The 13,118-nt window shown below is 33.0% G+C and overlaps 8 non-coding genes across 8 annotated transcripts; 1 reads left to right on the top strand and 7 right to left on the bottom strand.

The window, feature by feature from the left end:
* The first annotated feature begins 4,756 nt into the window (after positions 1-4,756).
* TRNAR-UCG (transfer RNA arginine (anticodon UCG)) lies at positions 4,757-4,829 on the top strand. The gene has a single exon. It is a non-coding gene; the product is annotated as a tRNA-Arg (tRNA).
* Positions 4,830-5,821: 992 nt separating this feature from the next.
* On the bottom strand, positions 5,822-5,894 carry TRNAR-UCG (transfer RNA arginine (anticodon UCG)). The gene has a single exon. It is a non-coding gene; the product is annotated as a tRNA-Arg (tRNA).
* Positions 5,895-6,019: 125 nt separating this feature from the next.
* On the bottom strand, positions 6,020-6,092 carry TRNAR-UCG (transfer RNA arginine (anticodon UCG)). The gene has a single exon. It is a non-coding gene; the product is annotated as a tRNA-Arg (tRNA).
* Positions 6,093-6,199: 107 nt separating this feature from the next.
* TRNAR-UCG (transfer RNA arginine (anticodon UCG)) lies at positions 6,200-6,272 on the bottom strand. The gene has a single exon. It is a non-coding gene; the product is annotated as a tRNA-Arg (tRNA).
* A 107-nt stretch (positions 6,273-6,379) lies between these two features.
* On the bottom strand, positions 6,380-6,452 carry TRNAR-UCG (transfer RNA arginine (anticodon UCG)). The gene has a single exon. It is a non-coding gene; the product is annotated as a tRNA-Arg (tRNA).
* Positions 6,453-6,559: 107 nt separating this feature from the next.
* TRNAR-UCG (transfer RNA arginine (anticodon UCG)) lies at positions 6,560-6,632 on the bottom strand. The gene has a single exon. It is a non-coding gene; the product is annotated as a tRNA-Arg (tRNA).
* Positions 6,633-6,872: 240 nt separating this feature from the next.
* TRNAR-UCG (transfer RNA arginine (anticodon UCG)) lies at positions 6,873-6,945 on the bottom strand. Its single transcript has one exon. It is a non-coding gene; the product is annotated as a tRNA-Arg (tRNA).
* A 574-nt stretch (positions 6,946-7,519) lies between these two features.
* TRNAR-UCG (transfer RNA arginine (anticodon UCG)) lies at positions 7,520-7,592 on the bottom strand. The gene has a single exon. It is a non-coding gene; the product is annotated as a tRNA-Arg (tRNA).
* Between the last annotated feature and the right edge of the window lie 5,526 nt (positions 7,593-13,118).

Genomic DNA, 13,118 nt, shown 5'->3' on the forward strand with positions numbered 1-13,118 from the left:
CAATTTTAATTCACGAAGATTTAAAATTATGAAATTTTAATTTTCCGAAGTTTGATGATTCTTTACAGTCATATTTATTTAGATTTAAGTATCTATTTTATTAAAACATGTTAGATTTAAGGATCTTACCTATCTTATCTTAAAAATGTTTAGATGTAAGCCCGAGTATTTTTCCGCTGGAAACAATGCTAATTATTGAGAAGTTTTTTATGAAATTCTATTTTTCTTTTCTAGCAAAAAGATTTAGTAGAAAAAATGTCATTATTTAATCTTTCTTTCTTTTGATGAAAAAAGTTTGAGTTGATTATTTAATTATCGATGCGATTTTTAGTATAAAAATCATTTACCTATTTTATTATGTAAGTGCCTAATTGAAGTTTAGGTACTATTGATTATTAATTCATGTATTCGCAATTACATGGTCTGTAATTCTAATTTTATTGAGATTATGAGGCCATGATATAATGAGATGTGTGAGTGGTAAATGTGCAATTCATGTATATTGAATGCTTTTCCCATTCCTTATTCCTATCCTTATGTGGTAGTGGACTCGGTTTGAGTTATTGTGGTATTCGCGAGTTACCATAATTAATTTTAGGCCTTATGGCCATAACATTTTAAACTCTTGTGATTTATGTGTTGTGAGATTGTGATTTAGTGGACACTGTCTGCATGCATATTGCAAAGATGAGGTATTGTGTTCGATTCCCAGTGAATAGACGGGTGTGTTTCGGTATGTTTTTCTTGTATTCCCTGGCAAGTTCGAACCCATTAATCCCTGTTTCCTTACACCAAATTTCCTAGAGAATGAGTGTGTTACGCGGCATTCCTAACTATCTCCGCGCGGCGCGTGGCTTGTAAACAGACAAAAGAAACGCGCACTTTTTCTTTGATTAGTCCCACATGAGGAGCTACGTGATTGAAAATAATGTATTGCTTGAATATACATGTGCTCTGATGTGTGGAATATCTCAAATAAGCCTTCTGCTTAGTTTGACATCATAATGTGGTAAGAATTTATCTTAATTCTTAATAATAAGTGTAGTATGGTATATTTTTTACGAAGAAATTTAAAACATTAATTTTTCAACAAATAGACCATTTAACTGCTAACTTTTGACATACGAATATTTTCCTTAATTTTATTGATCATTTGAATCTAAAATTATCAATTTCTGATGCTATTTAATATGTTTCGTGCCAATTTAAAGTTTTTTAGAAATTTTATATTTTAATTAAATTGAAATCACGCAACCTCGATCTACAAAAATAATAAACCATTAATACTATGTAATTAATTTTTATATTTTTGTTTTAGATTCACCGTTTTCATGGTAATAAATACACATTTGTAAACATTCACATGTTGGTCATTCGGAGGGCTTGGAGATTAAGATTTCGTGTACGGCAAGGCATGCGTACCGAAACATAGGGGATAAAACAATGGACGATAAATTCATATAAATCCCCTACTATGATAAACAAGATTTTCCTTTCAGAATTTGAAAGTTATTGGTGAAAAAGTTTAGACATTGCAAGTTTTACCATGAAATCAACAGGTAATAAAAGTTCCTTTCTGACCAACAGACCTACATATAAACAGAACTACTGACCAACAGACCAACAAACCTACAGACCTACAGACCAACATATCTACAGACCTACAGACCAGCAGATCTACAGACCAACATACCTATAGAACTACAGACCTACAGACCAAAATACCTACAGACCTACAGACCAACAGACCAACAGACCTACAGACCAACAGACCAAAAGACCTACAGACTATTAAACCTACAGACCTAATGACCAACATATCTACATAACTAGAGACCAACAGATCTACAGACCTACAGACCTACAGACCAACAGACCAATAGACCTACAGACCAACAAACCTACAGACCTACAGATCTAAAGACCAGCCTGACTACTGACCTACAGAACTACAGACCAACAAACCTACAGACTAACAAACCTAAAGACTTACAGACCAAAAGACCAACAGACCTACAGACCTACAGACCAACAGACCTACAGACCAACAAACCTACAGACCTACAGACCAACATATCTACAGAACTAGAGACCAACAGATCTACAGACCTACAGACCAATAGACCTACAGACCAATAGACCTACAGACCAACTGACCATTGACCTACAGACCTTCTGACCTACAGACCAACAGACAAATTGACCACTGACCTACAGACCAACAAACCTACAGACTAACAAACCTAAAGACTTACAGAACAACAAACCTAAAGACCAACAGACTAACAGCCCAACAAACCTACAGACCTGAAGACCTGCAGACCTATATATCTACAGACTTTGGAGACTTGAATACATGTTACCCTTCTAAAATTGAACATTGTACTGTGTTGTCAAAGGAATGAAATGAAAAGTCCTTAGGACTCTTATTTTGTAACCCCCCAGGGGGAAAGTCATGTTTCCACACAGAGGATATAATACAGGGATAGGACAATGGTCATACAATTAATCTTTCCCTCAATTAAATAAATATGAATAGTATTTGTTCTCATCTTAGGTTTGTTTTTCGTTATACTTTTTACAGAAAACTTTGTAATTAGAGTCTGTACATTTGTCCTTTCGTACATAAAAAACAGTTCACTGCTATCGTTGAATTTTAGCAAGTTAGAATTGCCCTATCAATTTCAATCTTTGAAACAAAAATGTAAGTATGTCCTAAAGTATGTGCTTTGCATTTTTTATCATATTTATTTACAAATTTGTTTAGACTTTGTAAAAAAAATCAAAAACAGAAAAAAATCGTAGTAAGTATTGTATTTAGTACTAACAAGCATATGCTAATGAAAAAATATTTTTATTTAAATGTTAAGATTAACGAATATTAAAGAAAAGCCTTTTTTGTGCTTAGATAACTTATGAAGAAATGTATGGGGTTTTCTTATAAATTGTTAATTAACACATGGCATTATTAAAAAACAATATCAATTAAAATCTACTGATAATCTCTAAAACGGCTAGATTAAAAGCTATAAAACTTTTTTAGCATGCATTCTCTAAACCTCTTAACAGAGTGTTTTTTAATCATAAGATAGTCCATTGAACTAAAGATTATATTGCGCTTGATTTTTAAAACTTTGGTAATTAATATTGAATCTAATAATTGATTGGGTTGTACTAAGTAACATAAATTTATCTACTAAAATGGATATTTTGTTTATTATAATTAAGGGGTACATTAATTCATCATCCATTGCCCATCCCTTTCTGTATTTTAATAATTGAAATGTCAAGATGAATCACATATAATATAGATAAAGTTAGCGAACTTATTATGACATACAGACCTACTCAAATGAAAAAGTAGCTTCGCTACTAAAATATTTATTATATTGAGTACAATACATATAATATACTCAAGTCGATATCAAAATTTCAGAATGTTCGTATAAAAGATAATAAAAACTATAACAGCAAAAATTATCCTAAATTTTTCAGTATGGCTTCGAAAATGATTAATATCCGCTAGATTAGAACCAGTAGACACACTGAAAAATCATGTTTAACATCGTACTATAGACAATTTTATTACGAAAATTTAAAATAAAAATCATGATTGTCTTTAATACGATATTGAAAATAACTATTCTAATATTGAATAGAATCGTTCTTGCTAAAATTATATTTTTACAGTTTTGAAAGATCTGGAGATCTAAATTGACATTTTGGTGGTAGTATATATATACTCAGGGAGGAGGGGAGTACCTCAAATTTTATAACCACGTTATCTTATTAGTTTATTGTAAATCTTTGGGTACAAACATTTAGTGTCCAAACTTTTCAATCAACAATTCTGTATGAATTATATTCTGGCAGGGTTAGAAAGGCAATGGCCGATAAATTGATGTATATCCCAAATTAATATGCACAAAATAATCACTTCTGTATAATACAAAAAGTAGTTGTAACTTTTGGATATTTAACTGAACCAACCAATCGAAAGTTCCCAAAGTTGTTAAGCCAACGAATAAGAAAACGTTTGGGGACTTTGGGGACTGGTATAATGTACAGCCTAATGTCCCCTCCCTCCCTGGATATTGTGGTGTGCAGCCGTGAAAATTCCTGATTAGAGACAGATGGTTTTCTGATGGGTGTCAAGGCATTACCACAAACTAGCAACCTATAGTTTTGGCGATACCAAAAATCTAAATTATTAAAGATGAGTAAGTAATGTCATGTCAGACGCATTACATACATTGCAATAATACCAAAGAAAATGCCTTATCGAATAAACAGGTTTAACCAATCCTTATACAAAAATAACAGGATGACTATGAGTCTATCTATCTCTTAAACTGTCTGTTTGTAACAAAGGATCTCACTAGCAGCTGAATTGGTAAGGTTCTCCTTCTCATAGGTTATGGCATGGTTTTAGTCTATTTTAAAAGAACTTTTGTGTGATTAAAAGCTCTTTAGAGCCGATTTTATGTGATTTTATGTTAATGTGTGTGATACTTTAGATCTATAAAACGCTACTAACATAACATAAGTGTCTTCTTTTCATTTTTTCATCTAAAATCTTAATATAAATATTTCTTTTTTTCTCAAATATCCTTTTTTTGCTACATTACATAACAATTTTTATGGATGGTTTTTTGATCATGTGGTTGCCTTTTTCATATGTTGTATTTTTCTATATTGTGGTGTTTTGGGTGATTTTATGTTAAAACAAGGACGTTTATATTCAAATTCCACAAAAGGGCGTGTGGCCTAATGGATAAGGCACCAGACTTCGGATCTGGGGATTGCAGGTTCGAGTCCTGTCACGCTCGGAAATGTTTTGCATTATAGTATTTTACAAATATATGGATACTTTTATATAGTGATAATAACAAGTAAGGTTTGAATTTGAGTAAAGATATAAAAAAAAACTTTCGAGCGTGACAGGACTCGAACCTGAAATAACCAAATCCGCCTTATCCATTAGGCCACACGCCCCTCTATTTCAATATCATAGTATATAATATACTTATGTGTGTTTTTGTTTCTTAAGACCCCTAAAAGGTATTAAAATTTTAATTTTTGTGAGTATTTAAAAAACTTACAAGTGTGACAGTACTCGAACCTGCATTCCCCAGATCCGAAGTCTAGTGCTTTATCCATGTGTTTTTTTGTTTCTTAAGATCCCTGAAAGGTTCCATGGTTTGAATTTCGGGAAAGATTTTTTAAAAATTAACGAGCGTGACAGGACTCGAACCTGCAATCCCCAGATCCGAAGTCTGGTACCTTATACATTAGGCTACACGCCCCTCTATAACAATGTAATAATATATAATATACTTGTGTGTTTGTGTTTCTTAAGACTCCTAAAAGGTATTAAAATTTTAAACCTTCGTTGTAGCTATGATAGGCTACATTGTTAAAGACTAGCGGCTACGCCCCTAGAAGCCTCTAGGAGGGGAAAAAGTCGACCTCAGCCCATTTTAAATTTGAGTTTCAAAAGAATTTTTAAAAAATAGTTTTTTTTGGGGGGGAGGAGGGTGAAGACACCCTCTCCAAAAATAGTTTAAAACCTTCTCAGGACCTATAAGAAGCTTCACTGTAATGAAGAACAATATCGGTTCAGCGGTTAGCGAGATCCTTCGAGACAGACAAAAAAACGCTTACTACTTTATATAATAGGATAACCAACCATATCGGTTCAGAGGTTAGCGGGATCTTTCGGTACAAATAGATAAATACACACAAATAAAAATAACCTTATACAAGGATAATTTCAAGATACCAAAGTCAGAATTTTGGGAAAGATTTAAAAAAGAACTTTCGAGCGTGACAGGACTCGAACCTGCAATCCCCAGATCCGAAGTCTGGTGCCTTATCCATTAGGCCACACGCCCTTATATATCAATAGCTTTAAAAAACAATGTAAAGATATGCTTAAATGTTAAATGTGTGTTTTTGTTTCTTAAGATCCCTGAAAGGTATTAAAGTTTGATTTTTGGGGAGGATTTCAAAAAATTATCAAGCGTGGCAGGACTCGAACCTGCAATCCCCAGATCCGAAGTCTGGTGCCTTATCCATTAGGCCACACGCCCCTCTATTTCAATATTATAGTATATAATATACTTATTTGTGTTTTTGTTTCTTAAGACCCCTAAAAGGTATTCAAATTTTAATTTTTGTGAGTATTCAAAAAAATTATCGAGCATGGCAGGACTCGAACCTGCAATCCCCAGATCCGAAGTCTGGTGCCTTATCCATTAGGCCACACGCCCCTCTATTTCAATATTATAGTATATAATATACTTATTTGTGTTTTTGTTTCTTAAGACCTCTAAAAGGTATTCAAATTTTAATTTTTGTGAGTATTCAAAAAAATTATCGAGCGTGGCAGGACTCGAACCTGCAATCCCCAGATCCGAAGTCTGGTGCCTTATCCATTAGGCCACACGCCCCTCTATTTCAATATCATAGTATATAATATACTTATTTGTGTTTTTGTTTCTTAAGACCCCTAAAAGGTATTTAAATTTTAATTTTTGTGAGTATTCAAAAAAATTATCGAGCGTGGCAGGACTCGAACCTGCAATCCCCAGATCCGAAGTCTGGTGCCTTATCCATTAGGCCACACGCCCTTCTATTTCAATATCATAGTATATAATATACTTATCTGTGTTTTTGTTTTTTTAAGACCCCTAAAAGGTATTTAAATTTTAATTTTTGTGAGTATTCAAAAAAATTATCGAGCGTGGCAGGACTCGAACCTGCAATCCCCAGATCCGAAGTCTAGTGCTTTATCCATGTGCGTTTTTGTTTCTTAAGATCCCTAAAAGGTTCCATGGTTTGAATTTTTGGAAAGATTTTTTAAAAATTAACGAGCGTGACAGGACTCGAACCTGCAATCCCCAGATCCGAAGTCTGGTGCCTTATCCATTAGGCCACACGCCCCTCTAAAACAATACAGTAATAATATATAGTATTCTTATGTGTGTTTTTTGTTTCTTAAGACCCCTAAAAGGTAATAAAATTTTAATTTTTGTGAGTATATTAAAAACATACAAGTGTGACAGTACTTGAACCTGCATTCACCAGAGCCGAAGTCTGGTGCCTTATCCATTAGGCCAAACGCCCCTCTATAACAATATTTTTAGGAACATTGTTGAGATACATTTTTATCAGCTGTAAAGTAAAAATATGCTTATGTGCGTTTTTGTTTCTTAAGATCCCTAAAATGTACCAAAGTTTGAATCTTGGGGACAGATTTTGAAAAAAGTTTGAATTTGAGTAAATATTTAAAAAAAGAAAATTTCGAGCGTGACAGGACTCGAACCTGCAATCCCCAGATCCGAAGTCTGGTGACTTATCCATTAGGCCACACGCTCTTCTATAACAGTGGCTTTAGAAACTTTGCTAAAATACATTTTTTATCAGATGTAAATAAAGAAACATTTTTTTTTGTTTCTTAAGATCCCTAAAAGTTACAAAAGTTTGAATCTTGGGGACAGATTTTAAAAAAAATATACGAGCGTGACAGGACTCGAACCTGCAATCCCCAGATCCGAAGTCTGGTGCCTTATCCATTAGGCCACACGCCCTTCTGTTTCAATATTTTTAAAACAACCTAATAAATTGAAACTTGTAGTGGGCTAACATAACGACTCCCACCTTCCACATCCTTACCTCATCCCCTCCCCTCATACTGGACGAAAGAACTGATCAATACACGAGTTCCATGTTAGCAAGCTAAATTGACGACAATTTTTCCCCTGTCATAATATCCACGTATATTCTACATCTATTATTACAACCCTGACCTCAAAAAATAAATTTCTTTGATAAAACTTGATGACCCATAAGTTTCCGGGACAGGTATGGCCCATAAATAAATAGTTATTTATCGCATTATATTATAGACAGCTTTCCGCAGATATTAAAATGAAAAATTAAAAGATTAAACCAGTTTTGTTATACCCGAAGGCACGGGCTAAAAAAAACTGGTTTTAATCTTATGATTGTACATTTTTATATTCGTAGAAAGCTGGATATAATACGATGCTAGACATTGTTTTTTTTTCGTATGGATGAGAACCGGTTCCTATCCACCGGATTCGAATGAATACGAGAAAAAAAATATTATTTTTTCTTGATCACCTTGTCTATTCATATATAAGGTTCAGGTCAACTGAAAATAGTTGCCGAATGTGTACGCAGTTTCCTGAGTGTTTCCTCATCCTAGCTCAATATTTACTACTAGCTAAAAAAGCTTCAAACTTCAAAAAAAAAAATCAAAATTTAAAAAATTCAAATTTATAATGTATAATGTATAAATCGTTTACACATTCAAATTTTGATTTTTTTAAGGGAAGTTTGAAGATTTGTAGCTAGTAGTAAATATTGACCTAGGATGAGGAAACACCCAGGAAACTGCGTACACATTCGGCAACTACTTTCAGTTCATCAAGGTTCAAGGTCAAATAAAATGAACATTTTTTTCTAACAATAGGTTTAAACTCCATGTAAAGTAGATTGATAATATAATATGGTTTGAAAAAAAACTACGCAAATCCAGGGATTTAAAGGGACAAGACAAGGTTCGATAAATTGATGTATTGTACGATTTGTACATCCCCAATCATGTTTCACAAAATTACCCCTTCTATAGATTAAAATTAGTGGTTAAAACGTTTTAACACTCAACTTGATAAACCAACCAATCAAAAGTCCCCAAAGTTGTAAAGCCAACGATTAAGAAAACTTTTAAAAAACAGTCCATTTCCCCCTCTCTCTTAACGCAAATCGCTATAAAATCAATAAGTAGCGAATCGTCAAAAACATTTATAGACAAACGGTCAAAGTGAGTTTTGGAAAATACTTTTAGTGGTCTATCTCAATAGCAGCTGAAAATAAACACAATTCAGCACTCTTGGGCTTAAGTTTTAGTCCCAGTGACATATACTTGCTAAAAAGAATGTTATGATTTCTATAAAATGAAGTATTATTTTGAATTATAAACATTTTTGTAAGCACTTTGTTTTAGACATAATTGTCCTTGTTATTTCTTTGTCTCAACAAATAATAGTTATTTCTCGCATCGTATTATAAACGGCTTTCCGCGGATATAGAATGTACAATTAAAAGATTACAACCAGTTTTTTAGCCCCGAGGTGCCGAAGGCACGGGCTGAAAAAACTAGTTTTAATCTTATGATTGTACATTTTTATATTTGTAGAAAGCTGGATATAATAATAATACGATGCTAGACATAGTTTTTTCGTATGGATGAGAACCGGTTCCTATCCAACGGATTTGAATGAATACGAGAATAAAATTTACTATTATTGATTTGATCAGGGAGGGAGGGGACATTGAACTGTTTTTTACACTGGTACTCAACGCTTTATACTCACATTTTTGCCTTTGGGAACTTTTATCAAACTGAGATTGATTAGTTCAAACGTTTCAACCAATAGCTTTAGTCTACTAAAGGGGTAATTTTGTTTATCATCATTGAGTTAACGTCTATTGCCTTATCCCTTAAGATACCTGCATTTGATTAATTTTTAGCACTTTAATGTTCATTTGCATATAATTATTGAAGGACCTAAAAAGACAATTTTACAACAAATGTCACACTTTTAATCTTTTTAGATGCGAAGATTTTCTATGAGTAGGATCTTTACGTCTGTCTGTAACTACGAAAAGGATACCTCTAACAGTTAATTAAGGCATATTAGAATTGCTGAATTGCTATTAATTACCCCCCCCCCTTCCTGCTTTACTTTAATCTAGATCTTATAATAACGATTTCTTATTTGTTGGCTTAACAACTTTGGGGACTTTTGTTGAATCATGATTGATTGGTTCTTTAAGTTAAACTAGCGGCTTCGCCCCTAGCCTCTAGGGGCTTTGACCCAAGAGGTGATCAAAAAATTTTTTAAGCGAAATTCGTAAAAGGGCCAAGGAAATCTTCAGCAAAAAAAATGGGAGATTTTTTTTTTTTTTTTTTGGGGGGGGTGGGTTGGGGGTGTCCCATCCCCCTAGAAAATAGCCTAAAACCACCACAGGACCAGTAGGTATATTCCCTAAAGTGTAGAATCCAATCGGTTAAGTGGTTACCGAGATCTTAAGGGACGGACAGACGGACAGACAGACAGACGGACGGACAGGCATCATTCTACTTTGTATTATAGATAGTCAAACGTTTCAACCACTAACTGTAATCTACAGAAAAGATAATTTTGTGTATCATTATTGGGGATGTACATCAATTTATCGGCCATTGTCTTATCCCTTTAGTTCCCTGCCTTCCCCCCCTGCTTTACTTTGATCTAGGACGCAGATAAAAAGTATTTAGTAAGGTTCAATGAAAGTTAAATTTTCAACAAACCCTAATCTTAATATGTAACATTCTTATGGAAAGCGTTCTTCAAAAACAGCTAATTTTTTCCAACTAAAGAAAGAGAGGGGATAATAAACTGTAAATTATATTGGTACCCGAAGTTTTATAACCCGTTATCTTCTTCTTTGGCTAAAAATCTTGAGTACTTTGATTGAATTGATTAAATTTTGATTGATTGGTTTAAAGCTAGTAGTATCCAAATTTTAAAGATACAGAAGGGGTAATTTTGTTTATCATCATTGGGGATGTATTTGAAATTATCATCCATTGTCTTATCCCTTAAGATCTCTTACATTTATACTAATGTGAATGGTTAATTACTAAGCATAAAACGACATTCTATCATGAGAACAACTTTGCTATGGAAAAATACAGACTGACAAACATTACAATTTTAGCTACAATTTTTTTATCTACAATTTTAAATAAACACCTTGTCCATTTAAATCTTAAGCCTTTATACATTTAAATTCCATAATGAGAGACAGGTATTCTTAAAAAGATTCTCTAGACAATTTTACTTATTTCATTTTAGTCGTAGGTAGACTTTTGCTCAGTAGTTCAGATGACTAAGAAAACAAAGATGACAACATCCATGAGTAGCGAAGAACAAACATTCATGAGGGACAAACAGATACAGTGAATTATATAGAAGATCTGTAGTTAAAAATATATTTGAAATAATAAAAATCACGAAACCTTTATGAAAAAAAAGTTTTAAATGTCTTTTGATGCATGACCGACAGACCGACGTACCAAGTTAATTAGATACGGAATGTTTATCTATGCAGAGAACCTTCATAGAAAATTTCAGCCTTCTTTCTTAAATAGCAGCCGAGAAAATTACATAGGTTTAGGAAAGGACTGACGGACGGATAAAATGAATTATTAAGTACCTTCACTATAAACAAATTATTGTGATTTTAAAGTAAAACAGTAAAAGAGTGTCTATCTGTTAGTATGTTTAATAAAATCCCCGTAACGGTTTAATCGGTAATAGTTATTTATCGCATCGTATTATAAACGGCTTTCTGCGGATATATAGTTTTTTTAGCCGGTGCCTTCGGCACCCGGGCCTAAAAAAAACTAGTTTTAATCTTATAATTGTACATTTTTATATTCGTAGAAAGCTGGATATAATGCGATGCTAGACATAGTTTTTTCGTATGGATGAGAACCGATTCCTATCCACCGGATTCGAATGAATACGAGAAAATATATTTCAGGTAAGTTTTGTATTGGTTTGGGTCCGGGGTACGCTTAAGACTATTTATAGAAGGTTAATTAGGTTATAAACTTATAAACTCAAGAAAACATATAACTCTTCAAAATTGAAAAAATAAGCCACTACTTACTATTTTTAAAAAATTTAATTGTTTAAATAATTCTAAAAGGTGTTCAATTATATTTTGAATGTAATATTATCTATAAGAATATAATTCCCTTTCCTTGTTAAAATTCCAACTTAACACTTTAAATATGGGTGAACTGAAATTAGTTTCCGAATGTGAACACATTTTCCTAGGTGTTTCCCAATCCTATCTCAATATTTGCTACTAGCTAAAAAACCTTCAAACTTCCAAAAAAAAAATCAAAATTTGAAAAATTAAAACTTTGAATGTATAATGTATAAATCGTTAATACATTCAAATTTTGATTTTTTTTTGAAGTTTGAAGGTTTTTTAGCTAGTAGCAAATATTGAGATAGGATTGGAAAACACCTAGGAAAATGTGTTCACATTCGGAAACTAATTTCAGTTCATCTAAATATGTCACCTATGGGGTATATTCACAAAATTATTTAACAAAATTATTTTTGGATAGTTGATAATTATGGTTCAAATATAAATAATAATTCCACTGATGATTGAACATCTACTATGATTTAATTTGTCAACATATCCAAAGAATTCATTTAAATAATTCAATCCTATTATATGAAGCAGTAAGAATTTTTGTTCTCTCCAAATAAAAACCAGTTTATTCCTATTTATAGGATGGTTTCAGGCTATTTTACTAACCCATTCGCTTACCTATATGCTAGGGATGAAAACTGCAATGCAATGTTATACATGATTTTTCAGAATGGCTGAGAACCGGTTCTAATCCAACGGATATTGATCGGTTTTAAAGGGCGAATATAGGTTGGATATGATATGAGCTTATATCAAAGGTGCAAGTATATACATTATGAATAACTCAAGCAAATAAAGATATTCCATTGGATAAGGCCGTTATAGCTAAAAACCTAGCCAATTGGGCTAATTTGTGACGTCAGAGGAGTGGTTCCCTAACATATTCAAATACCCATATTCACAACAGGATGCGTGTAGAGTTTGCCTAAATACTGTTGTTATTTTGCAGTACAAATAAATGAGAAAAAGGTTTCGGGAATTAATCAGGGGTAAATATACCCTCCTTCTACCTTCATACAAAATATACAGGGTGCACCACATAAATCCGGACTTTTTCTTATTTTTAAACAAATAAACATACAATCGTCAATTTTAAAGATTTTATTGAATTTTAAAAACTGGGAAGCAACCTAGGCATATGACTATTAGATTATTTAATAAAACCGCCGCCAGTCTCAATCACCGCCTCTACCCGCCCCCTGAACCGCCCGCCGACCCTGGTCACCATGTCCCTGTTCAAGCAGGCAAAGTTCTCCATGATAGGAGCAATGAGAGAGGTCTTTTTGATATGGGCGCGTCTATTGGTT

The sequence above is a fragment of the Acartia tonsa genome, chromosome 14 (genome assembly GCF_053477335.1).
Source record: "Acartia tonsa isolate MP-2025a chromosome 14, ASM5347733v1, whole genome shotgun sequence".
Classification (NCBI taxonomy): Eukaryota; Metazoa; Arthropoda; class Copepoda; order Calanoida; family Acartiidae; genus Acartia; species Acartia tonsa.